General features: G+C 34.3%; 1 protein-coding gene across 1 annotated transcript in view; it reads right to left on the bottom strand.

The window, feature by feature from the left end:
- The window catches only part of LOC129222378 (uncharacterized), an 85,044-nt gene extending 59,283 nt beyond the window's left edge, over positions 1–25,761 (bottom strand). The window contains exon 1 of the mRNA XM_054856876.1: positions 25,723–25,761. The gene's annotated coding sequence lies outside the window, so the exon portion shown is untranslated. The remainder of the gene's footprint in view (positions 1–25,722) is intronic.
- Positions 25,762–26,143: the final 382 nt, after the last annotated feature.

The raw sequence follows: 26,143 nt of genomic DNA, 5'->3' as shown, positions 1-26,143 counted from the left end.
GCCTGTTACATAAATTTTCAAAAACATAATGTATTTACATTCGTGTGAATGCTGTTGTGCCTTTAAAGAAATATCCATTTAGAGAAGTCTGTCTGTCCAGGATTTTTCACTGGGTTCTATGTTTATTAATTAAAAAAAAAGCATTTTGTTAAAAATCGAATCTTTTTATGAACTTTCAAAATGTAAATCAAAAGTAATGTATCAATATTTAAATATCCGAAACGAGTTTCTGAAAAGTTCGATTTGGTCAATGGCATCGTTTCCGAAATTTTAAAAGTATTTTTTTTTCTGAAAGAGCATGCTTAAAAACCTAGGATTTGACCATTTAATAAATAATTTGACAAAGTTTAATATTTTTTAAAAACTATTTTAATCAGTGCGTAGATTCAATTTTATTTTTTCCTCTTCTGCACATGACATCACAAGTAATGAAATGTCATTCACTGATGCCATTAGTGCAGAGTGCAATATTGAATTCGCGTCTTTACTTTCATGTACTGGCAACGATATGGTTGATAGCAAGCGCAAAACGCAATATTTGATTGGCTTCTTAATTATCATATCCTGGAAACGCGGTAGACAGCAAGCTTAAGCATTCAGTGCGCCAGTGGAGTAACGCAACACAGTTTATCACTATTGACGTCATAAAGACCACGCCTTTTTTGAAATATTGGACGGTTGAAAAAAATAATTTAAAATTAAACGTTTTGAAAATTAAAGATTTTCCTCGCTCCATGTTATTTTTTTGCTCATCTTTTTAAACTTCAGTGTTTAAAAGTAGTACTTTCAACTGATGGAAACAGCCCCATTGGAATTTTGGGAAGAATCCATTTTGATTGATTAAATACTGCTTACTGAATGAACAGTAAACTCCTAATTATCCGCGAGACAATCGAGAATCAAGATAATGTATTTTCGCAGCAAGAAACAAAAACCAATAACTGGTATTTTATAAAATAGCCGCCTACGGCGACCAGCTGGTTCACCTTTTTACGCCATTCCTCATTTTATACGACAGGCTTACTTGTCATTCCCCCTTATACACCAAGGTTGCCGCCTTCGGCGGCTGCTTAAATAAAATTGGCGATGGTATAAATCAATCTTTTCCCCTCTATACCAAAATTATCATTCGCCTTTTCACGCCAATGTTGCCGCCTTCGGATGCGGTTTAAATAAATTTGGCGGCGGTATTAATCAATCTATATCTATCTATATTAATATTAGTTTAAATAAAACATTTTCTAGACCTATCTCCAATTCCGTCGTTTGGAATTTTTCTAAAGAAGGAGTTGGAGGGAGACAGACAAAGGGCGCATTCTTAATGCGAATTTGGTCGGAAAATAACAAATAGCACTTACTATTTTATGTGAAAGTATTCTTTTTTTAAAGTTGTGGTGTCTGTGTGTGTGGCGTGGCGGAGGGGGGGGGGGTTGCTATTGACTGTTGAAGTTCCTGAAATGACGGACTGTCCATCTACTACATCGATCACTATATCTGACTATCTATCTATCTGTATGATCAATGCATATCTTCCTCTGATGGTAAGAAACAATCTTTTTCCATGTATATAAGTATTAATTCGAAAAAAAAATTTTTTTGTCCACTCAATAAATCTATTTATCTATCTAACCTAACCGAAAATCCCTAACAAAAACAAAGATCTTGAAAAAAAAAAAAAAAACGCAGGCTTTATTTAATAGGCCGATTGCGGTGATTAGCTGGTTCTTCTATTGCCGCCTTCGGTGGCTATCTACCTTTTCGATCTATTATCCATCTCTATTGATTTTAACCTCTGCGCCCATTCCGTAGTAAAACAAAGATTACTCAAAAAACCGCTTTTTATTTAATTAATTAAATAGAGCAAAAAAGTTCTCTTCTTTATTCTCCGTAGTGTGCAAAAAGTAGCGTTTGCCAAAGGGGGGAAAAAAAAAAAAAACTCGCTGCTTTAATTGAATTAAATGTGCACAACTACGTAACGTAACGTAGTTTTGACACAGCAAAACGTCCAGCCTGACGGGGGGGGGAATAAAAAAGAAATAAATGGAGGCAAACCCTAAATAAAATAAAAAGAAGAAAGAAAAAAAAAGGCAAGTGCTGCCGGGAGATCAAAAAAAAAAAAAAAAGATAAACATTGTAGCGATTTAAGATTCGATTCGATGCCACAGTACGGAATCGAAATCCAGGGCGTGACGTCACAGATAAGGAAAGAATTTTTTTTTCGACCGATTTGATAAGGTGAAGATTTGAGTTGTTCTGCGTTAAAAAAAAAATTCTTCTGAAGAGGGACAAATGCTTTGATTGTTACGTAGTTAAATTTTAGAAAAGAGGCTTCCATACATTTTGAGGGTGGGTTAAGCAAAAAATAAAATCCAGAAAAAAGCGCAAAAAAAAAAAAAAAGGTTTTTTCAAAAATTCATAAAAAATACAAAAATCCATAAAAAATACAAAAATCGGTCGATCTGTTTTAATGTTTTTTTTATCATGTTGGGAATTAAATTTGCTACATTTTAGTACAAAAAATATTTTTTTGGCGCAATTGATTTGGGTTCTGTGGGGTAAAAAGAGCTAAAAACTGCTAAAAATCACATAAAACATTAAATCACTTTTTCTACTTCCTTTTACAAAAAAGGAAGTATTCGCGAAAACATTTTCACTCAAAAATCGCCCTTAATTTCCACTCACCCCCGAATGAATGTTGAGTTTTTTTTTTTTCGACTCGACCCGAGACCCACGTGATAACAGGCCAAACAACTCCCCTCCCCCCCGCTTCGTTACGCCACCAGTAGTCGATCTTTGAACTTGGCGCGAAACTTAAAAACAGTGCAGTTTACCAGTAGTGTTGCTTGCTCTGGTTGATATAGATGAAATAGGAAATATGTAACTTCGGATGCACATTTTTGAATACAATTCTGTTGGATTTATCTCTTCTTTCCCACGTACCGGAATGTAGAGGCAATTAAAAAATATATGTATAATATAAGTCTTAAGTGTCTGCTGAGTGAAAAGGGAGTCAGCGAGTTCCGCTGCCGAACAACCTGCATGTAAAGCAAAAAGCTGGGCGCCTCATGGAATAAATTTTAAAGTTCGGAGGTAAGTACTCTTTTCTCAGATAAACAAATTTACATTTTATGCAGTTAAGATTTCTTAAGTTTTCCTCCATTACACAAACAATTGTCAGTTTCCTTTCCGATATCTTTGTCTGTAATTTGTAATTTCAGCATACTGCTTTAATATTTGAAACGGTTAACTTGCAACTTTTTATTTCTTTATTTTTTCAACTTTGAACACGCATTTATTCGAAATGGATTTTCCAAACTAACAATATACATATGTCAAAATTTTCTGCGAATATACTTGTTGCTATCAGAAGCGTAACTTGGTGTTGATATTCAGTAAAAATGTAAACAAGTTTATTGAAACAGGCTTTTAACTGAACTAATCTTATATTTTCGGTTTCGATTAAATTGTTTTATACGCTAGCATGTGTTATTTTGATCAAAAAACATTCCTTGATGGGTTTCCGTAGTTCTGAGATAAAAGATTAGATTTGAACGTCGGAGGTCGTGGGTTCGATACTTAAACATTTCCCCCCCAACTACGCCCCTGCAATGTTATTCAAACAAGCTGGTTCTGTGCGTAAATTAAAAAATATATATATGGTTTTTTTTTCACTGTTGTCTTTAGGTTTTATGATATTTATGCACACATTGTGGTTAAGTTAACGGTATTCATAATTTCTGGGCTTGCGAAAGATTAATTTTGAGCAGTGGATACACAACGTGTTTTTGCCAAATGCTCTATGCTTGTTTGTTTATGCTTAAAAAGGGCAAAATGTCTTGAACTACATATTTTTTGAACTCCTTGGGTTTTCTGTTAATAAGCTTTCAGGAACTTAGTATGTTAAACTTTTGAACAAATCCCCCCCCCTCCTCCTTGTTACATGTAACGCTGTTCAACATGAGCATATTGTTATAAACAACGCGTGATGTCACACTTCTTGTTATCTCCTCCCTTCCCCCTGTCACAAAACTGTCACATTGATTTCCTAAAAGAGCATACTTAGCAAAATGTTGATCTAAATTTAACATATATCAGGTTTTAAGTATTAAAGAAAGTTGTTAAAATGGTCATTCTATGAAAAGTTTTTTGAAAAAGATTACTTTGTCATCAATTAATGCTTTTTAAAATAATTTTTCAAAAGCCTAAAATGATGAACAATTAAAGCCCCCCCCCACACACACACACAAGAATCATTAGCAGCAGAAAAAGCTAAAAATGGGAAAGTAGCCGAATTCCAAAAAAAAGGCTGTTTAGATATTGAATACATTTTTTGATATACAACATACAGTATTCATGATGTATCATTCATTCTTTAATTAACGTTTTTCAAGTTGAATTCCTGTGTAATTTTTCGAGAGTGCCCACCGAAGGGGGGGGGGGGGGTCGGAATCATAGTCTCATAGTAATGATAGCTTTTCAACGGCTATAGTTATAAATAACTGTGCCCTTGAAATTTTAAGGGAGATGGAGATGTTTTGGTTTTTTTTTTTTTTTTTGAAGGTTTCATAATTGAAGGGGGTAGGGCACCGTCTACTTTGGGGATGGCACCCAAGCATTCACGTCTTTTTAAAAGCATAAATTTGCTCAGCTAAGTTAACATTAATAATCTGGTATTATGTACTTTAATTTGATGTTATGTCTTTGAAACATATTGCAGTCCTGTTTCCCGTTTACTTAAGTAAAAATGTTTATTTTTTAAAATTTCATTTAATTCTTATTCAAATACAATAGTAATATTATTTTTTGTTTTGATGTAATTGTAAAATGAAAGTTCATTTATTTATTTGAATACTTCTTAAGACTTAATGTTTCAATACAATATACGAGTACTTAAAATGCGATTAGTTAAAAAACAATTTCTAATGAAAAATAAAACTGTGTTTATTTATCACTTTGTTTTAACATGATTGTAAAATAAAATCGTGTTTAGTTATTTGAATACTTTGTAATACTTATGAATGTTTTTATGTCAAATACTATGAATTAAGCTCAGTGTATTTTTTAATGTATGATTATCGGTTCCTTTTTATGTTTTCAAATGAAAAAGTAGAACTTGTAATGCTACTTGAATAACAGAAGACAATAATAAATAAACCAAATAGTTTTATTTAACCAAAATATTAATCGAAGTGCTCCCTTCCCAATATCATTGTGGATCGACAAACGATGACGTCATTTGCTAGTTGGATGGCCTTCCTATCTCGAAGGCCTCGCTCGACCACACGTAGATAAGTGCCTAAAAGCGTATAGACACGCGAAATATCCATTTTGACGATTCCCGAGTTAAATACAACGAGTTTTTTCGTGACATATGAATGTACGTATGTAGACTCCTAGTGGGGTCTAGTTGCGTACTTTTGGTTGCACTCGGGTGTTTCTTAAGGGGTCTTTTCCCCTTTTTTAGAGGGAAATCATTGTTAATTTCGATGTAAACTCAAGTGGTGTTATAATTTGGCGGACACTTGGCAATATATCGCCAGTCTTTTGGTCGCCAAGTTTTGTCGCCAACTTAACGACAAATTTGGCGGTTTCTTTTTTTTAAAATCTGATTTCAATTTGGCCACTGTTGGTGATATTTAGAGATAAACTATTGAATCACATTAAAAATGCCAGTAATGAGGAAATAACATTAAATTGGAGTAAAAGGAAGTCATGTGATGCACACATTAACTCGTTTCTAATAAAAATATCAAAAATCGAAGCCCGAAGTGTACATCGTCGCAAAAGATGCACCTGTGTACCAAATTTCACCTTTCTAGACCTTACCGTTTTCCCTGGAAACGCGCCACAAACACACACACATAAACATCTTGTTTTATTATATGTATAGATTTCAAGTTAGTTAAAGTAAGAAAAAACAACGTTAGAAGAAGCACAATTTACAAATTTGTGCTTCTTCTAACGTTGTTTTGTCTTACTTTACTGTTCAGCACAAAGGTATTTATTTATCTTAAAGTTAGTTGTTTTGGTGTCTTTTTTTTCTGTTCTTTTTTATTGTTCGCATTCACACACTTTTTTTCGACGTTAAGTTCTATTGTGCATAAAATACAAAACATTTTTACTATACTGTCAGGGCCGATGAGAGGTCATGTCAGTTAGTTGGAAACTAGGGCCCCGGGCCTTCATAGGGTCCGGTTCGGAATTTCAGTAGTTTGAATTTTTTAGTTTCATGCAGGAGGGGGGGGGGGGCTGGTGGCTAATCTAACAAGGAGCCCGTCGTGGCTCTCGGCGGTCCTGTGTACTGCAGATAATTTCACCGTTTGTACGAAGTTTTATGCGTCAGTAAAGCCAAATTTTTGAGCAAGAATAGTTTTTACTTTACTCATCCCTTATTTTAAGCCTCTTTGGCGGGTTATCCGCGTTTTCGTTATTTGTGGTACCCGTGTCACCCAATTCCGCGGATAATCGAGAATTTACTGCATATTATATTTAAATGAACAATTTTATAAGTAATTTATAACTAGTGGCACCCGCACGGCTTTGCCCGTAGTAGAAAATTAAAAGGTCTTTTGGTTCGCCTATACATTTACAAACAAATAATGTATGGTGAATTTCACCTCAATTAGCTTGCCTATGTTACGGTTCCACGTTATGATAACTTCGTAATTTACTCGTCCATCTTATGATAGTTTTGCTCGGGAAAACGTTCTTAAAACAGGAATTGAAAAAGAACAAAATCGAATTTTCGAAAAATCGCCTTGAAGGGTTTGCTACAAACTAACTTTGTGCCAAATTTCGTGAAAATCCGCTGAACGGTCTAGGCGCTATGCGCGTCACAGAGATCCAGACATCCAGACAGAGAGACTTTCAGCTTTATAATTAGTACAGATAAAGAATCGATTGCAAACCCAGGAAAAAAATTTGTAATACCAAGCCTGATATATTATCCGGTTCCTTCAATGATCGACAGTTTGACAGCATTGCTTCGCAGAATACAAGTTACAAAGAACTTCATACTTCTTTTTCCGAACTTTCAATGGCGACTGACATTCAACTCTTGACATCCTTACTCGTTAACTGTAACCGAATCTCGCCCAGCCAAGCTGTTTATTCGATTGTTCCTCCGCCTATCAGATGACATTCTTGATGAATTAATATTAATGAAGGAAGGTACAGGTTTTGAAGAATTTTAACCACAAATAAAATGTTAAAGCTGTCTTCTCAAACACAGTTCATTACCATGATTTTTTAAAAAATTTCTTTTGCTTTCTCTTATGCTGTCAATTCCATTATCGTGGGAATTTTAGGAATAATCAGGAAGTTTCTGCGATTTTTTTTGTAAATTTTTAATTTTTTATTACTTTATTTTAGTAATAAAAAATTAAAAGCAAAAAATTAAAGGGCAAAGCCATGCAAGTACTAGCGGTACTTGCAAAATTAAAACAAATTTATCAATTTTATCTATTTCTGCTTTTACTCGTATTTGTCAGTCATAAATGATTTTTGTTTCCTGTAAAATTTCAGCGACTAATGTAAAAGCTAAGTAGATATTTTTTAATTTTACCGTATTTTCTTTTGAGTCTTTTTTTTCAAAGAAAAGATGGGGAAAAGAATAAAAATTACAAACATTATAAAAGGTAGCATTGTAAGGCATTGGCTTTAGAGGTCCCCTTTTCAGGGCCGTTCCTAGGGTGTCGGCCGCCTGTGTGCAAAGACCTAATGTGCCGCCCCTCAAGTGTAATTTGCATATTTTGACTAATCTTTAACGTCTATATAAATCTTTCTTTAAATTTCTATGCCAAGAACGAATTTAAAAAGGGGAGGGGGGTAACAGAAGAATGATCTTATAAAAAAGAAGAAATTTTTGACAATAAGAAACTTCTTAGGTACAATTTATATTTTTGAAGAAAGTAATTTAAGATACAAAAATTTACTAGTTATAAAAACGCATTTTGTGGTCTTTCTTCGGTGACATCAGAGAAGGGACGGAAGAAGGGGAAGCGTGGGGGGAAAGGTCAGGGGTTCAGGGGAGGAGGATTGCTCCAAGAAAATTGTCGAAACTGGCGTATGAAAAATATTTTTAGTTAACATTTAGTTGTGTTTGGTTGCAAGGACAAAAGAGTCAAGTATATTCAAGGTGCATGGAAAAATTTTCGAAATTGACGTCAAATATAGCAATTTTAGGAACTTTTTCGAGACTTTAGGTAAAAGTAATGTTGCAGTTATTTCCTAAAATTCTTTCAAAATTGAAATCAATTTGAAGCTATTTTTTTAAGACCGTAGCTTAGGAAGGATCGGCGTTCTTCCCGAAAAATCTCCGAAACTGAAATTTTAAACCCGCAATTTTGGGTTACTTTTGTTGACGTTGCAAGAGGGAAGGAGATTCAATCGTCTCCCATCGAAAGATTTTGAAATATAAGTTTAAAACCCAAATTTAGGCCGTCTTTGGTAACGGTAGGGGATCTGGCGGTTATCCTACGGTAATTTCTCGGCACTATTTTTTCAAAAACCCGTTTTTGGCTAGATTTGAAAACAATACGGGAAACGTGAAAATATTCCGAACCAAAACATTTTTCGGAACTGAAATCCATTTATTTTTGGGAAGGAAGGCTTTTGGAGCTCTTAAGCGGATATTTCTGAAATCACAATTTTATATTATCTTTGGTGACGTTAACAAAACTGGGAAGCTTCCACGGTTCGAATATTTTTCAACATTAATATCTGAAAAATATAACTATAGACTTTTGTCCACTTCACCTCGACGATTGATGGATATGCCCTAGCACCGTAAAAAGTTACATAAGCCTGGCAGTTCTCCTCCGGAATTCTTTAGAAAAATAAGTCCCAAAATCGTATTTTAAACATTGTTTGATAACGATGGGACGAAGAGCGGGCGGGGGCTCAGTGTGCCCTCACGAACTGTGTTTTTGAAACTGAAGTCAATTTCAGGCTAGTTTAGGCAGGAAGCTGCAGCTCCACGGAACCGTCTAAAAACGAAATTTTCAGGTATAGTGATTGCTTTGGAGAAAAGGGGGATCCGGGGTCTTTCCCCAAAAGTTCTTGAAACTGATGTTTGAAAAACGCAATTTTAGTTTGTTTTTCAATTCGTTAAGTGAGAGGGGGTGGAATTAGGGGCTTCTAAAGACGCTAATTGAGACTGTCTTTGGTAGTAATGTTTGCGAATGGATTTCGGGGTCCTCCACCGCAAAAATTTCGAAAAATGCCAAAGCAATTTTATATGACTTTTGATGATAGGAAGGGCTGTCGTCTGAAAACACGTTTTGGATTTTGGAGCCAACATTTTTAGGCTATGTTTGATTAAGTTAAGGTGGAAAAGGTGAATCAGAGATTTAATTGGGTTTTTAAGATCGATGGTTCAACCAGCGAAATTTTCTGAAAGTAAAATCCTAGAAACGCAATTTTAAGCCTTCTTTAGTTTCGTCAAGGAGGTCATGGCATCCTTTTGGATCCTCGTTTTGGAGTTACATTTAAATTTGCTTCCCGGGGCAAGGGCCCTGTCCTGCTACCTGATCTGAAACCGGGCAGTTCAAGATTTTAATCAGAAAAATTGTAGTAAAGGGCGGAAAAGTACAACATTTTAGTTCGTCATTCATATATGTTACTCTCAAGGGAGTTGCAATTTTCCACTTTCTCTCCACGCATCCTCGATTGTTAAACACAGAGTGTGTTACATAGTTTGTTGTTTGAAATGCTTGCGAGAGTATCTAATCAGTATAGCTTTTTTTAAATAATTTAAATAAAATGTCTTCATTGTTTAGGTCTATAAAAGCTTGGGGGGTAAACATTAGTGGTCGCCCTCGGTGCTCCTTTTAGACGGCACCATTTCATGCTTCAGGAGGGGGCCATTTCCCTCATTTCCCTTCCCCTGTATCCATGCCTGATTACCGGTTTTGTCTCAAACTTTGCAACCAAATGAAGCATGTTGTTTAGAGTAGACATTAATGGACAATGAACCAACACAATGTTCCCTAACATTCTATTTTTCTTAAACTATGCTATGCTGTTGGGAAATCGACACATACTTTGACAATTGGACATTTAAAAATCAGCATATTTATTCTACTTATTATAAGTTATCTTGTGAGAAATTCTTGAGGAATTTTGCTTGATTATAAGAACTATATCATGCAGCCTCTGCGGCCGCCCCTTGCTTTGGCCGCCCTTGTGCGGCGCACACTCTGCACACCTGCTAGGATCGGCCCTACCCCTTTTACATGTATCTTCTTTTCTTTACTAATAATAAAGCTGAAAGTCTGTCTGTCTGGATGTCTGTGACACGCACAGCGCATAGACCGTTCGTTCGATTTTCATGAAATTTGGCGCAAAGTTAGTTTGTAGCACGGGGGTGTGCACCTCGAAGCGAATTTTCGAAAATTTGATTTTCTTCTTTTTCTATTCCAATTTTAAGAAACTTTTACCGAGCAAATTATCACAACGTGGAATAGTACCTTACGAAATTATCATAACGTGGAGCCGTAACATTTGTGAGCCATTTAACATAGCAAATTGAAGAGAAATTCATCATCCATTATTTGTTGATATACAGGCGGACCAAATGACCTTTTAATTTTCTCTTACGGGCAAAGCCGTGCGGGTACCACTAGTAGAATATAAAATAGTATGCTACATTTTAATACATTTAATAAATCTACACAGGCTGTTGGCAGAAACAAACGCATCTCAAAATTTTACTCTGGGCATTCATTTTACATGTGCAGCGTTTCGTAGCTTTTACATAGGATCTCGTCATATTTTATGAGTTCTGCTGCAGTAAAAAATAGAATGCTAGAACTTTATAGCTGATTTTTATTTTTTAATCAACTAGGCGGCTCGCTCCCCTGCCGCTCACAATCCCCGCAAACTTCTTTGGTTTGTGAAGATTTTAAGTTCTTGTTAAGAAAAATTAGATTAAAATACACGTTACGGTTAGAACAAAAAATAGCGGTCCCTTCTCGTAGAAAATAGTAGTTTTAGTAAAAAGCTGCTTACTTTTAGAAAAACATTCAAATCCCACTCCAACCCGGAGACAAAAAGGTGAACTTGATAAAAATAAGCATAACAAAATTACAGTTGACTCTCTGTTTAACGACTTTCAAAGGACCACAAAAAATCGTCCTTAAGTAGAAAGCGTCCTTAAATAGAATGCTTTTAACACTACAGTGGACCGTCTGGGACCGTGAAAAGCTGTCGTTAAATAGAGAAAGTCGTTAAATAGAAGCGTCGTTAAACAGAAAGCCAACTGTATTTTCAAAGAAAAAACGCTTCAAAGCGTTTCCTTCCCCCAGTGTCCGAACTAACGTATACCAAATTTCCCAGTTTAGAGGCCTCCTGAAGATAGTAAAAGGGCCGTTTTGTACGCTTGAAAAGTCACTTTCAAATTCGTGGTCTCTAGTAATACATTTTGCTCTTTAGATAGAGATAGAATTGATTTGAGCCTAGGACATTTTGCTAATTTAGGAGCTCTTATATCTGCTGTTCAAATTAATTGGGAAATTTGGAACAAGCTCAATTTGATGCAGAAAAAAAAAAATCTTTCGAATGACATAGGATGTTAAGGAGTGTGGAAAATGTTTCATCCCATCAACAAGCGATTTATGTGAAATTTTAGCTTAATTACAAAACAACTAGCTTGGAATTAAAAAAAAAAAATAAAATAAAATAAATCCCCAGGTGCAAACTACCGGAATCGGACTAATTTTGTACCAAATTGCAAGGCTGTAGAATCTATGGGGTTTCCTGGACGCAAGCCAGCCACAGGCATCCTTTTACAATCGGGTGGTTTCCTTCAGTCAAAAGTATTACTTTTAGTCACTGAAATTGATAGAATGAGTAAAAAAAAAACATGGACCCAGAAAATACTTTCATTTTCCCAACAGTTATTTTTTAATTAATTTTTTTAAATGTCCGATTTTTGAAACAAGGCGTGGTCTTGATGACGTCACAAATGATGCACTTTGCCGCATCTTTCTACCACGATTCCACGTTATGATCATCAAGAAGCGAATCAAAATTGCGCTTTACGCTTGCTATTAACCCTATCGTTGCCAATACACGTGAGTAAAGATGTGAATTCAATATTTTGCTCCGTCATTGACAACACAGAATGGCATTTCATCATTTGTGATGTCACACGACAGAAGCGTAAACAATGAAAGCGATCAGATTTCAATAATTTTTTAAAAATATTAAACTTAAACAAATTATTTTAAAAATGGTCAGATCCTATGTTGTTAAAAACATGCTTTTTCAGAAAAAAATACATTTAAAATTTTGGAAACGACCCCATTTCTTTTACGATACTTTTTTTAAATATATAGTGACAAAAAAAAAAAAAAAAAGTGTATTGTGTATATACCGATGACTCGGTACGGCACGACTTGTGTGTACATGAATTTTCTCTGAAGATCGCGCTGGAAAAGAAGCATGCCTTAAGAAAGCTCCACAAGTTTTCTGCAAAAAAAAAAAAAAAGTTCATCAACCCTCTCCCTGACATTTGATGACCCAACCTATAATAATGACTGGAAATAATTAAGAATACGACGTACCCCCAGAGCACATACATCACTATTATTTTGATTACAATTTCGCTCGAGAAAGAGGATAGGCGAAACTCAAGGTTACGTTTCTCGAATTTTCAAGCAGAAAAAAGAGACAGTTTGAGTAAAAAAACAAATAGATTTGCACGCTAATGCCTACCATTTGAGAGAAGATTCATTCAGAAACTCAAACAGAGCAGATTTTATAGCTAGGCATATGATTGCTACTGATAGAAATTATGGAAATTGTCCTTTCCAACCGCTATCAATTCCCAGCAGGCTAAAGGTGGTTAGGTGGTTCAGCTTTTGCAGATCTGGCAATCTGCTGCTTTTAATTTCTAATTAACTCAAGGGAAATGCCTAAGGCCGTTTATCTAGCAATCTCAACGTGCGGGTAGTTGTAAAAATGGGAGAAGGTATTCAATACAAAAAGTGCGAAGTGAGAGGGTATATGATGAAACATCAGAGGGAAGATATTGGATGACTTAGATTAAATTGCATTTAAAAAAATATCTGAAATTACCATACCATTTAGTTGGGCGAAATACATATTTGTCTATACACCACAAATTCATAATTATTTCCAGTCATTATTATAGGTTGGGTCATCAAATATCAGGGAAGGGGTTGATGAGCTTTTTTTTTATACTAAGAACGCGCTATGAAAAATAAATCAAGTCAATTGAATTAGAAAAGCAGAAATTTATGTCTGTCAGATATTGCTGGGCGATACTTTTTTTAACCCCAAAAGTCAGTTAATATTTGAAAAGTCACGGAAGAGTGCACATATTACTACTTCCATTCGAAATTCGGATCATACATTTATGGCGGGAAAAGAGATGGGGGATGAAGTCGATTGAAAATCGAGATTTGGGAGCAGGAGATAAGTTTGGAGGAATTTAAGTGCAGAGACAGCCTGAGAAAGAGAGGGAGGGGGGGGGGGGGGAGGGTATAAGAAATAAGGTTGAATTTCAAGACTAGTGTGGGCTAATAATACCACATGAAATCGGCTAGACAGCTTGATTTCGCATCAGATTGAAAATTAACGTTGGACGTATTAGATTGAAGATTAACTTTGGTTAGATAAAACAACGAACTTAAAAAACTATTATTTTCTTCTCTTTTTTTCCCTCTCCACTTATTTGCTATAACTTGCAACAGAGACGCCCTGAACTTAAATTTTTAATACGGGAAGATCTTTTAATTCATCGAATAAAATTTTGAATTTTGCCGAATGATAAAATACGAGCATGAGCTAACACCTACATCAGATGAGAAGAGACATTGACAATAGGCAACATCTAAAACTAGTATGTTGTGGCCATCACGAAACTTTCTTCTATATTTTTCTTTTTTTTTTTTCTGATCCCTCCCCATGCTTGACGAGGAAGCAATATTCCCAACAAAAACAAAATGACACATGCAAAAACTTGACGACTATCCCAATGTCTGAATTATTGCAAAAGCAAAGCAAAGAGCGAAAAATGAAAGTTATTTTAAAAGCCTTGCTTGAATTAATTACAAATATTTTATTTGTTAACAAACATAAGATGGCAACAGTTAAAAATTTTAAATCATTGAGATAATATTTCCTATCATTTCCATACAATTAAAAGCACGGGAAATACGCAGACGACAATCTATTACGATTTATCTTTTTACTTTCTTCTATATCTAATACATAGAAGAAAGTATTGGATTCGTGCAAATTTTCGAATTTCGAATTTTGACGGATTTGAACGTTTTGAGGTGTGCTGAGTCCATTTCGACCATTTTTGGAGAATGTCTGTCTGTGTGTGTGTGTGTGTGTGTGTGTGTGTATGTGTGTCACGTCTGTGTGTGACCAGTTTTTTGTGGCCGCTCTACAACAAAAACTACCGCATGAAATCGAACGAAATTTAGTACACATATGTGCCCCTATGTGAACTTGTGCCCATTAGTTTTTGGCGCGAATTCCTCCAAGGGGGGTGGAGCAATGGGACGTTTTTCGAGTTACGCGTGCTTGCTATTCCTCAGGAAGTAACTGGCGGAATCAAACAAAATTTGGTCCATATGTTGGTATTAACAGGAACAGGTGCTGATTCAATTTTGGTGTCAATAACTCAAACGGGGGTTGAGCAATAGAACGTTTTTTGTCGTCAATTGTGACTGCTGTATCTCAAGAAATAATGAACGGAATGAAAGAAAAATTTATCGGCAAGTAGCCCTTAGTGGGTATAAGAACTGATTTTATTTTTGTGTCAACAGCTAAAAAGGGGGTAGCGCAATCACCCGTTCTTTTTTTCCATTTTGAGTGCCCTATCTCAAGAAGTTATGCTACGTACTGGTTGAAATTTGGAATCCATATGTAAACAGGCTTCGGTTCAATTTTGACGCCAATCGCTCCAAGAAGTGTTGATTTTTTTTTTTTTTTTTTTTTTTGCGAATAAAAATAGTTTTATTAATGCAACAATAAGAAAGATAAATCGTAATAGATTGTCGTCTGCGTATTTCTCGTGATTTTAATTGTATGGAAATGATCGGAAATATTATCTCAATGATTTATAATTCTTAACTGTTGCCATCTTATGTTTGTTAAGAAATAAAATATTTGTAATTAATTCAAGCAAGGCTTTTAAAATAACTTTCAATTTTCGCTCTTTGCTTTGCTTTTGCAATAATTCAGACATTGGGATAGTCGTCAAGTTTTTGCATGTGTAATTTTGTTTTTCTTGGGAATATTGCTTCCTCGTCAAGCATGGGGAGGGATCAGAAAAAAAAAAAAAATATATATATATATATATATATATAAAAGAAAGTTTCGTGATGGCCACAACATACTAGTTTATTGTTGCATTAATAAAAATATTTTTTTTCGCAAAAAAAAAAAAAAAAAAAAAAAAAAAAAAATCAACACCTCTTGGAGCGATGGGCGTCAAAATTGAACCAAAGCCTGTTTACATATGGATTCACATATATTCCAAATTTCAACCAGAACGTAGCATTACTTCTTGAGATAGGGCACTCAAAATGGAAAAAAAGAACGGGTGATTGCGCTACCCCCTTTTTAGCTGTTAACACAAAAATAAAATCAGTTCTTATACCCACTAAGGGCTACTTGCCGATAAATTTTTCTTTCATTCCGTTCATTATTTTTTGAGATACAGCAGTCACAATTGACGACAAAAAACGTTCTATAGCTCAACCCCCGTTTGAGTTATTGACACCAAAATTGAATCAGCACCTGTTCCTGTTAATACCAACATACGGACCAAATTTTGTTTGATTCCGCCAGTTACTTCCTGAGGAATAGCAAGCACGCGTAATTCGAAAAACGTCCCATTGCTCCACCCCCCTTGGAGGAATTCGCGCCAAAAACTAATGGGCACAAGTTCACATAGGGGCACATATGTGTACTAAATTTCGTTCGATTTCATGCGGTAGTTTTTGTTGTAGAGCGGCCACAAAAAACTGGTCACACACAGACGTGACACACATACATACACACACACACATACATACATACACACACACACACAGACAGACAGACATTTTCCAAAAAAGGTCGAAATGGACTCAGCACACCTCAAAACGTTCGAATCCGTCAAAATTCGAAATTCGAAAATTTGCACGAATCCAATACTTTCTTCTATATATTAGATATAGAAGAAAGTAAAAATACAATGTAGACCGGGATACGTTTACGCATGGGGCACGTTTACGCAGTGCCCTTTTTTCAGAACGAATTATAACAGGAGAGCCAACAGCCATAACAGATTGATTCTGCTCCCTAGCAAATATCCTCATAAGTTTTTGAGCATCAGTCGAGCTTCGGTCTAGCGTGCAGAAAGAATTATCTGTTTTCTACCAAGTTAAGTAAATTTTGTGTTGAATGTTTTGCAGCTTATTGTGAATAAATAATACTTAGTTAAGAAAAAACAAATATATAAAAAATAACAGAATTTTGTCCATTTTTGAGAATTTTATTTGTATTAACTGAAATTTGATTTTTTTTTTTTTTTTTTTTTTTGCACGTTAAAAATAAATCCTAACTTGGCGACGGGGCAAGTTTACCCGTTGACGTCTGAGCACCTTTACGCACGTCCTTACTATGTCTTACTTCTAAACATGCCCTGACACTTTTTTCGCTCCGAACTGTCTCAAAACATTTTGATATTTTCAGGCTATTTAGTTCTGAAAATCACCATTTAGTTTTTAATTGAGTTACAAATTCGTATCTTATAGCTTATTACAATCATGTAGTGCCCTCTTCATGCCCGTTCAGCTTTTACTTAACACACAATTCGGTCTGTAATAAATTTGCTTTATTTTAACGATGGTGGGACATATGTTCAAAACACTAACAGAACCGCGTTAGGTGTCAAAATAAATATGCGTAAACGTGCCCCGTTTCCGGGGCATGTTTTTTTTAACGATTAAAAACACAAACTGAGCAACAACTGAATGTACTAATTTTGCCTCCATTAACTGTTTCATAAAACCGCAATGTCTAAAATGTCCTAAGTTTCAACATAGAAGTTAGAAAATTCATTGAAAAAAATCCGCGTAAACGTGACCCGGTCTGCCCTAACGTAATGCTATCTTCAAATTTGAGTAAGTTGCGAGACATAATTTCTCGAATAAGAAAAATATTAGGGAAGACACAGTGACCTCCCATCGGAGCGTCTCAGCTAGTAACAGCTGTCTTTAACGGCACTCGAATGGACTCTCAAAATTTAAGCAATAGGATAACGACCCCAGTAATTGGCACTTTAACAGTTTGTCCTTAAACTTACCTCTGCTTTCATCACTTAGAAAAAAATATTGCAAATATTTTTTTTATCAAAGAATGCGCATCTGTGCATCTATTTAGTTTACTAAAAGCAAATATTTTTCAACAGACCTTTTTAAAAAAATATATGCATAAAAAAATTACCAAAATCACCAGTCATTGGCACCTGATACCCCAATGTACGACACCATGTGATCCAGTGATTGGCATACATTAATAGAATTGGAAAATCACTTTATTTTTACTTTCTTCTATATCTAATATATAGAAGAAAGTATTGGATTCGTGCAAATTTTCGAATTTCGAATTTTGACGGATTCGAACGTTTTGAGGTGTGCTGAGTCCATTTCGACTATTTTTGGAAAATGTCTGTCTGTCTGTGTGTGTGTATGTATGTGTGTGTGTGTGTGTGTATGTATGTGTGTGTGTGTGTATGTATGTATGTGTGTGTGTGTGTGTCACGTCTGTGTGTGACCAGTTTTTTGTGGCCGCTGTACAGCAAAAACTACCGCATGAAATCGAACGAAATTTGGTACACATATGTGCCCCTATGTGAACTTGTGCCCATTGGTTTTTGGCGCGAATTCCTCCAAGGGGGGTGGAGCAATGGGACGTTTTTTGAGTTACGCGTGCTTGCTATTCCTCAGGAAGTAATTGGCAGAATCAAACAAAATTTGGTCCATATGTTGCCATTAACAGGAACAGGTGCTGATTCAATTTTGGTGTCAATAACTCAAACGGGGGTTGAGCTATAGAACGTTTTTTGTCGACAATTGTGATTGCTGTATCTCAAGAAATAATGAACAGAATGAAAGAAAAATTTATCGGCAAGTAGTCCTTAGTGGGTATAAAAGCTGATTTTATTTTGGTGTCAACAGCTAAAAAGGGGGTAGCGCAATCGCCCGTTCTTTTTTTCCATTGTGAGTGCCCTATCTCAAGAAGTAATGCTACGTTCCGGTTGAAATTTGGAATGTATGTGAATCCATATGTAAACAGGCTTTGGTTCAATTTTGACGCTAATCGCTCCAAGAGGTGTTGATTTTTTTTTTTAAAATAAAAATAGCTTTATTAATGCAACAATAAGAAAGATAAATCGTAATAGATTGTCGTCTGCGTATTTCTCGTGATTTTAATTGTATGGAAATGATCGGAAATATTCATAGACTAATAATAAGAGTAGACCGAGCTTTCTCATTCTTGCTGATGAAGAAAATTGGTTCATAATGTATCATGTGACTAGTGGAAGGGCTTGGCGAAGACTTTGGCAGCATGGTTGCTAGATGGCAGCATTATCTATAGTTTGGCACTCGACATGTATTTTAAGACAATGTGTTTTCATTAAAAAAAACTTCCAGGTGCAGAGATTGAACTGTTTTTCCTTTAGTTATACATTATTTTGACATTAATATTAGTTTTTGATCAGTTTTCGGTAACTTTTATTTCATTTGGAGCTGTCAGCGTTGGCGTGAACGAAATGGCGTAAACGTTTTGCGTTAACGCAAAAATGTACTAATCGGTATCTTAAATTGAAACTGTAGGTAAAAATCTTACCGTTTGCTGATTCTTCTTGGTCGCTTGCATCTTTTATTGCTTAGAAAGTTATTGAAATTGACTAAAGAAAATGCACAACACTATCTAAACGAAAAACTCACTATATTAACAAAATATTTACAATTTAGAATAACAAATTTACAAATCGGACTCCATAAAAGATCATTCTTCCGTGTTCCATCAATTCTATTTATTTTATTTCGCGCTGGCGTTGATCATCTGCTACGATTAACGCCCGCTGTTGCTAGGATATCCACCAGTCACATGGTTTGGTTTATGAGCAGCAAAAGGGTTGCCATAGCTCGGTCTACTCTTATTATTAGTCTATGGAAATATTATCTCAATGATTTAAAATTTTTAACTGTTGCCATCTTATGTTTGTTAATAAATAAAATATTTGTAATTAATTCAAGTAAGGCTTTTAAAGTAACTTTCAATTTTCGCTCTTTGTTTTGTTTTTACAATAATTCAGACATTGGGATGGTCGTCAAGTTTTTGCATGTGTAATTTTGTTTTTGTTAGGAATATTGCTTCCTCGTCAAGCATGGGGAGGGATCAGAAAAAGGAAAAATATAGAAGAAAGTTTCGTGATGGCCACAACATACTAGTTTACTTTTAGATTACATGTAAATTTTATCATCATCTCTACATAGTATAAAATGAAGTCTCCAAAAAGCATCTGTGTGTTTGAACTCGCAAAACTCGAGAACTACCCTGCCGATTTTGCTGAAATTTTCACAGTTTGTTCCTTTAAGTCCTGAGAATGTTTGCAGACCAGTTCGAAAACAATTCGATGAATAGTTCTTTTTTTATTCCAATTTAGGCCCAATTTTCACAAAAATTCCCGAATATGGGGGTGAAAAATTACTTTCACATATTAATATTACATATCGTTCGAAAGGGTAGAATTTTCCGCGTTCTACGCTATTTGTTTCAATGCTCTAACTTTTTTAGAGCGGGAGTTATTTGCGTTTTTAGCTCGATTTTTTTTAGGCTTAGCTGAAATTTAGGTACTACTTTCTTCATTAAATAAATCAATAAAAAGTGAAGGAGTTGTCCCACAGCTTTCTTTTTGACGCCATTGGAAAAAGCGACCTTTTTTACTCCAGAATTAACTCGACCTATGATCGAAAAAATAAGCTTTTATCTCGAAAGGAAAAAAAGTTACAAGCCTTTTTAAATCAAGTTTCAGAAATCTCGATTCCATTGAAATTGTGAACCATTTTCTTTCGCATTTTAATTCCTTAAACTTATATTTTTTTTGTGTTTCCATGGTTACGCATTTTAAACCATCTTTCTGGATTTAATTTCTTAAAAGTATTTTAATATCTGTCGTCATTGTTTAGAAAGGAAATCATGATGTTTTTTTTTTACTTATTTTTTAAGCCTGATTGTTGAATATACGTCACTTGACACAACTTTTATTTTCAAGGTGGACCGGGCAAAGCCGGGCAACGCAGCTAGCAAGAAATATAATTAATGTTGATTTTAAGAAGGTAATTTTACATAAATTAATGTTTAGTCACACATCTTGACGTTGAAAAAGTATATTGCATAAATAAAAATAAATTTGGAGTGTTACGTGGAAACACATATCGAGGTTTTTGCTGTCTCATCAGTCGGTGTGCCGTTTTGATTTCAAATTATAGCTGTTTCCACAGAAAAATGAACATTACCGATGATTCTAAGGGATTACTAGCGCAGCCAGAAATACCTTCGGGAGGGTGTTTTTTAAATCAAAATACCTTCTGGAGGGAGTCTTTTGATCAAAAATACCTTTTGAAGGGTTTTTTTTTTGATCAAAACAATCCTTCCATATGCATAAACTACTTTATTAGAATTTGCATTTATGTTAAAAACCAATGGCTCTAATTTGGTTTAGGGGGGGGGGTGAAAACAGCCAGTTTTCACCCCCCCCCTTCGCTGCGCCATTGCAATGGACTATAAAAAATGAAACGATTCTCTACAGTCGCAATATCTGACTGTGATGGCCAAACATAATGGTTTTTTATTGTTTCTCTAAAAGATTTAACAGTAGATTCAGTAGTATTCAAATCAATTGTACAACCTATATAATATTGTAACTGCAAAAGTATCAGAAATCAAACCAGTGACGCATTGCACAACACATTAGTGACTTTTGGCACATGTGCCAATTACTGGAGACTAGAAAAAGGGAAGCACCACTAAATGGCATCCATCATTACTGCAAAAAAACACTTCTACCCACTTAAAGTAACACCTTTCAACTAAACAAAATTTTTGACAACCAAAACTTAAAATATATTTCAAGTCAGATTTTAATGAATTGATGTGCATGCTTCCCTTAAGTCAGAGAAGAAGCTTTTGCATAACGATTTCTTTACTACCATACCAATTTCTCCACCATATTTTTCACTAATAATTTCGGCTTTAGAAATAGTTAATAGTTTATCTCTGAAAGAAGATTTATTTTTCTCCACTTTCCTAGTTCTCCCAAAATAATTTCAAAATTTCATCATATGTCAATGAGCCAATCGTCATATTAGTGTTAATAAATTTACATTGTGTTAACAAAACATGAACATTTTAGAATATTAGGAATTAGCCTGTCAGCATGCTAATGTAGGAGCACTTTTAATTTTAATTTGTTTTTTAATTTGTAGCCATTTCATTTGAAACTTTTATTCTTTATGCATTATAAGGTTATCTAAAAGCACTACGCTAAAGAAAATTAGAGACCCATAAAAAATAATGTAACGTTGTATACATGTGTATATTGATCCAAATTAGAAAAAAATAACAATAACAAAAATATTACTTCAACCATCAGTTTGCAAAAAAATAAAAAATAATAATAAAATAAATATAATAATAATAACGATAATAATAAAGTATGAACAATTTTTTTAAACAAATGATGTGGAAAAAAATAAGTTTTGTTGAATCAAAAATAAAAATTTAAAGATTAAGTTGTAAAATGCTGGATGTAATCATATGTATTGTTGGAAGGAACAAAACACCAGAAAAAAAAATGTGTCAACAAAAACTGGGGTGAGGATATCGTAACCTAAACTTAGGAGATAACCCTTTAAGGGTTAGTACCTCACAACAGTACCTCAAAAATGATGAAACGATCAAAAAAAATTTTATTGCTTATTTCAAAACTAAAAACTGTTCTGAACACACGGGAAAAGTTTCATTGCTGTAGTTCAAATATTTCAAAAGTTATGAGTGGTTTTAGGCCATGCTCGGTATGTGTTCTTATGCAAAAGGAAAACTTTAAATTGCTTTTTCTCGATGATTGTTTTTTTTTGTGTTTTCATGTCATTAGAATCCCTAAGGATTTTTTTCTATTAAAAATACAGCTTTAAAGTAATACTTTTTGCAATTGGGATAACCTATTTGACAAAACTGTGCATTGGATAAGCATTTTATAAATTACTCAAATGTTTAGAGCATGTTAAACCTTTAAAAACCAATTTTTAAAAAAAAAAACTTTGATTTTTTACACAATGAATCACAGAAAATTTTCTAATAAACTCATAAGCAAATGAATGCTCAGATTTTTAGAGATGATTATAGTGATCGTTTAGTAAAAGACTTTTTTTTTAAATTAGTGCAAAAATAAAAAAAAACCTCAGGGATTTTAAAAAATTGAAAATTTCCTCAATTTTTGATTTTTTGAAAAAAGTAGACAATATTTTTAAATTTTGAAAATAAATTATTGATAACGATATAAGTATGCATGTTATGATTTCAAAGAAATACAAAATTTACTTAAATTTAAAAAAAATGTTTAAAAGGGTCTGTGACCCCTTAATATTTTATTCAGTTTTACGCACGTTCTAAACAATTTGCTTTGATTTTACTTTCATACTACTTGTTATAGTAATGTTTACAGAAAATAATATTTATTTATTGTTAACAAATGTATTCATCACAGCTTCGTGTTGAAAGTACGCTCAAAAAACTAATTTTGGAAAATGTTTCTTTTTATACCGATTAATCAAACTTTGGAAGATTGTTAACAGGCAAAGTGGCCGATTATTGACGATTAATTGGCGCATCCCTAGTGTCACAAAGAACTACAAGAAAATGCTAAGAATCACTATTTCAATAAAGTATTTCTTAATTTAATCTGCTTAAATACAGGGCCGTATACAAGGGGGGGGGGGTTCTTAGGGTTCGACCGTAAGAAGTTTTACGTTCCATTTTTACTTTCCAAGTTTTACGTTCCATTTATACAATATAATGAGCAAATATTTAGGCATCAGCCATATGAGATGCTGCAAACAATATCCAAGATCTGACAGTGGATTGATTAATATAAACTGAAACAATTCAGTTATGTGGGTTCTCTTTATTTATAATTAGTAAAAAATGTATGTAAATAATTTGTAAACAAAAATCACTTCAATTGCACAAGCAAAATTTCTGTTTATAGCATTCGAATAGCAATTCTTCCTCATAAGATGAGAGTAACATTCTAGCAAACTTAGAAGAAAAACCAACGTTTAAAATTCCATTTATTCGAAATGATAAGCAACAATTTTGGAATCAGGCTCATAAGGTGTAACTTATAATAATTTAGATAGGTCAGTGAATTAATTCTCAAAATTGAAACAATTATATAGCGACACTAGTTATCTCAGTTCGATATCTACAGCAATAAAAAATGTATGTAAATTATTTTAAACATAAATAATTTCAACAGCACTAACTCAAATTACACAGGGTGGCGACAGGAACTGGAAAAAAAAGTTCCCTGACTTTTCCCTGATTTTACTGATTAAGTTCAACAAATTTCCCTGATTTACGTTATCAATGATAATGGTTTGCTTTCTTTGCCCTACCTGAAAAGCATTGCATATTAAATAAAATGCAGTGTTTCGAACAGTTTTAGTTGTTAATTCAAAATATATTTTGAAAAGATGCTTCTTTTTTTTTTTTTTTTTTTTTTTGTAAAAATAGTGCATTAAATTATCGACAGAGAAATAGTGTAGGAAATCTAAAACAAATACTTTACTTCCAGGAACCACTTAACATAAGAATTCTAAGAAATTATTAAAACCACTCTCAAAGAAATATCTAATCATGATAAAATTAAAACATTTAAATGGAAATAATCTTGAACTGAATTTTCAAGCAGTATAATTGTTGCTGCAAGAATAACAAGTGATAGTTAAAGTATAGACGTAATGTAGTTTTACTTACATAAATAATACTGCCGCGTGCAGGTAAACGGCAGTATCTGCATAAATTAGTTTTCGAAATATTTAAAGAAATATGTCGTGGATTCAATACTAACAATAGGAAAATGTTGGAATTAGAAGTTTTTTTCGCGCTCTTTTTCAGCAGAAACCAAATAAGCGAGCATGTACAATAAAGATAACGTACAATAGATGACAAAAATGCAAAAAAAAAAAAAAAAAAAAAAATGCAGTTACTGCCCTTTACTTTCACACGGCAGAATAGACATATTTATGTAAAAGAAATTGAAATCTCTCAACAACCAGTCATATTGAGCTATTCTTTAATCAAGAACTTAGGTTTTAATGAATGAATACAGCATTTTAACTATTAAAAAATAATAAAAAGATTTATTTATGTACACAACTCAATTTCAAATGATTTCATCAGTTGTCGTAAAAAACCTTAGATTACTTTTTATTTTAGTAACAAACAACATTGAAATTCAAAAACGATTATTAATTTCAAAATGTATATGGTTTTAAAATAAAAGAGTTTTAAAGTGTGAAAAAAAAAAAACCCTTTGTGTAATCTGACGTGACAGCAAATGATATCACGGCAAAAAAAAAAAAGATTTTCAGTCAAAATTTAATTTTAGCAATTAAATTTAAAAACACCAAGTGATAACTTTTAAGCTTTTTTTCAGCATTAATTTAAAAAACAAAGATTTTTTCTTGAAGTTGTGATAACAGTATGCTAATTACTTCAAGACAATGAGCAACGCCAAGGGAGCAAAGTCATTAATGACGGCTTCTTCGTTGCCTGTGGTGTTGTTTATTTTACATAGCTTGGAATGCTTGGAAGGAAAATTCAAACAAGGTAAAATAAACAACGTTACAGACACAGAAGCAATCTTAGGAAGCTCATCCTAAGATTGAATACTTTGACCTTTAGGAAAAAAGATGCACAAATATGCGGCACTGTATAATCGCATCTCATTAATTTTACTTTTTTTAAAACATATAATTGGCGGGAAATTGGTAGGGAATCAAAGTACTTCATTTTCCAAGGAAAAAAAATTTTTTTTTCTTCATTTGATCAATTTTCCCTGAATTTTTGATATTTTTTCAAAATTCCCTGATATTTCCCTGAGTGATAAAGTTCCCTGACTTTTCCCTGATCTGTCGCCAACCTGTTACATTTTTGTCTGTAGCATGATTCTAACATTCCTCTTCATTTTTACTTCCTACTGATGAAATAACAGTCATTTCTACCAATTTCTGAAGAAAATAAGCGTTACGTTCCATTCATCCGAAATTACGAGCAAAATTTAGCTATTTGACTAGCAAAAACTTAGCCAAATGAGACAATTAGCAAACAATCTTCTCCTAGAGATGGACAGTTGATTATTCTGAATTGAAACAAGAGATTATCCGATTCGGAAGGCACCAAAATACTTTTAGGACACAACCCCGTTGGCATCCCAAAAGTTTTCAGCCCTACCAAGCACATACGTCGGACTTTCTTCCAAAGGGCTACAAGATTTGGGCCAATTCGAAAGTGGTGACACACAAGTAACGGTACGCGGGAACTCATCCAGACATTGACAATCACAGATGGAAAGAAAAAAAAAAGGAAAAGGGGAAACATGAAAACCGAGGTGAGACTCACATCCTTTCTGTTCGCTCGTCTTCTCGTTCCGGGAAGGGGGCGGCGGGAGCACCAGATTCCCGTTCTTTTCCCAGATTCCTTGCAGGAGAGCGTCCATCCTTGTCACGAATCACATATCACAGGTGGTTTGATTAATCCAACGAGACCGATGCCGTTGACGAGATATGTAATCCTCGGGGTTATATCCGCTGAAGTTTTGGCAAAGAACGCAGAAGATCCGATGGCGTCCGAGTGTAGAAGTGTCTACCAACACTGCGGGGAGTGGGCAACAGTTTGCCCATGCGCAGTAGGGCATCCTCCTCTGGCTCCTCTCTCGCAGTTCGGAATGGAAGAAGGGAAGATGGAGAGAAAAGGGGATCGGCGGCATATTGCGGGATGATAAGGGGAGAGTGACAATTTCGAATTGACTTCGAGTAGGCTT

The sequence above is a fragment of the Uloborus diversus genome, chromosome 5 (genome assembly GCF_026930045.1).
Source record: "Uloborus diversus isolate 005 chromosome 5, Udiv.v.3.1, whole genome shotgun sequence".
Classification (NCBI taxonomy): domain Eukaryota; kingdom Metazoa; phylum Arthropoda; class Arachnida; order Araneae; family Uloboridae; genus Uloborus; species Uloborus diversus.
Note: the sequence above shows the minus strand (reverse complement) of the source record. Positions and strands in the feature narration are given on the sequence as shown.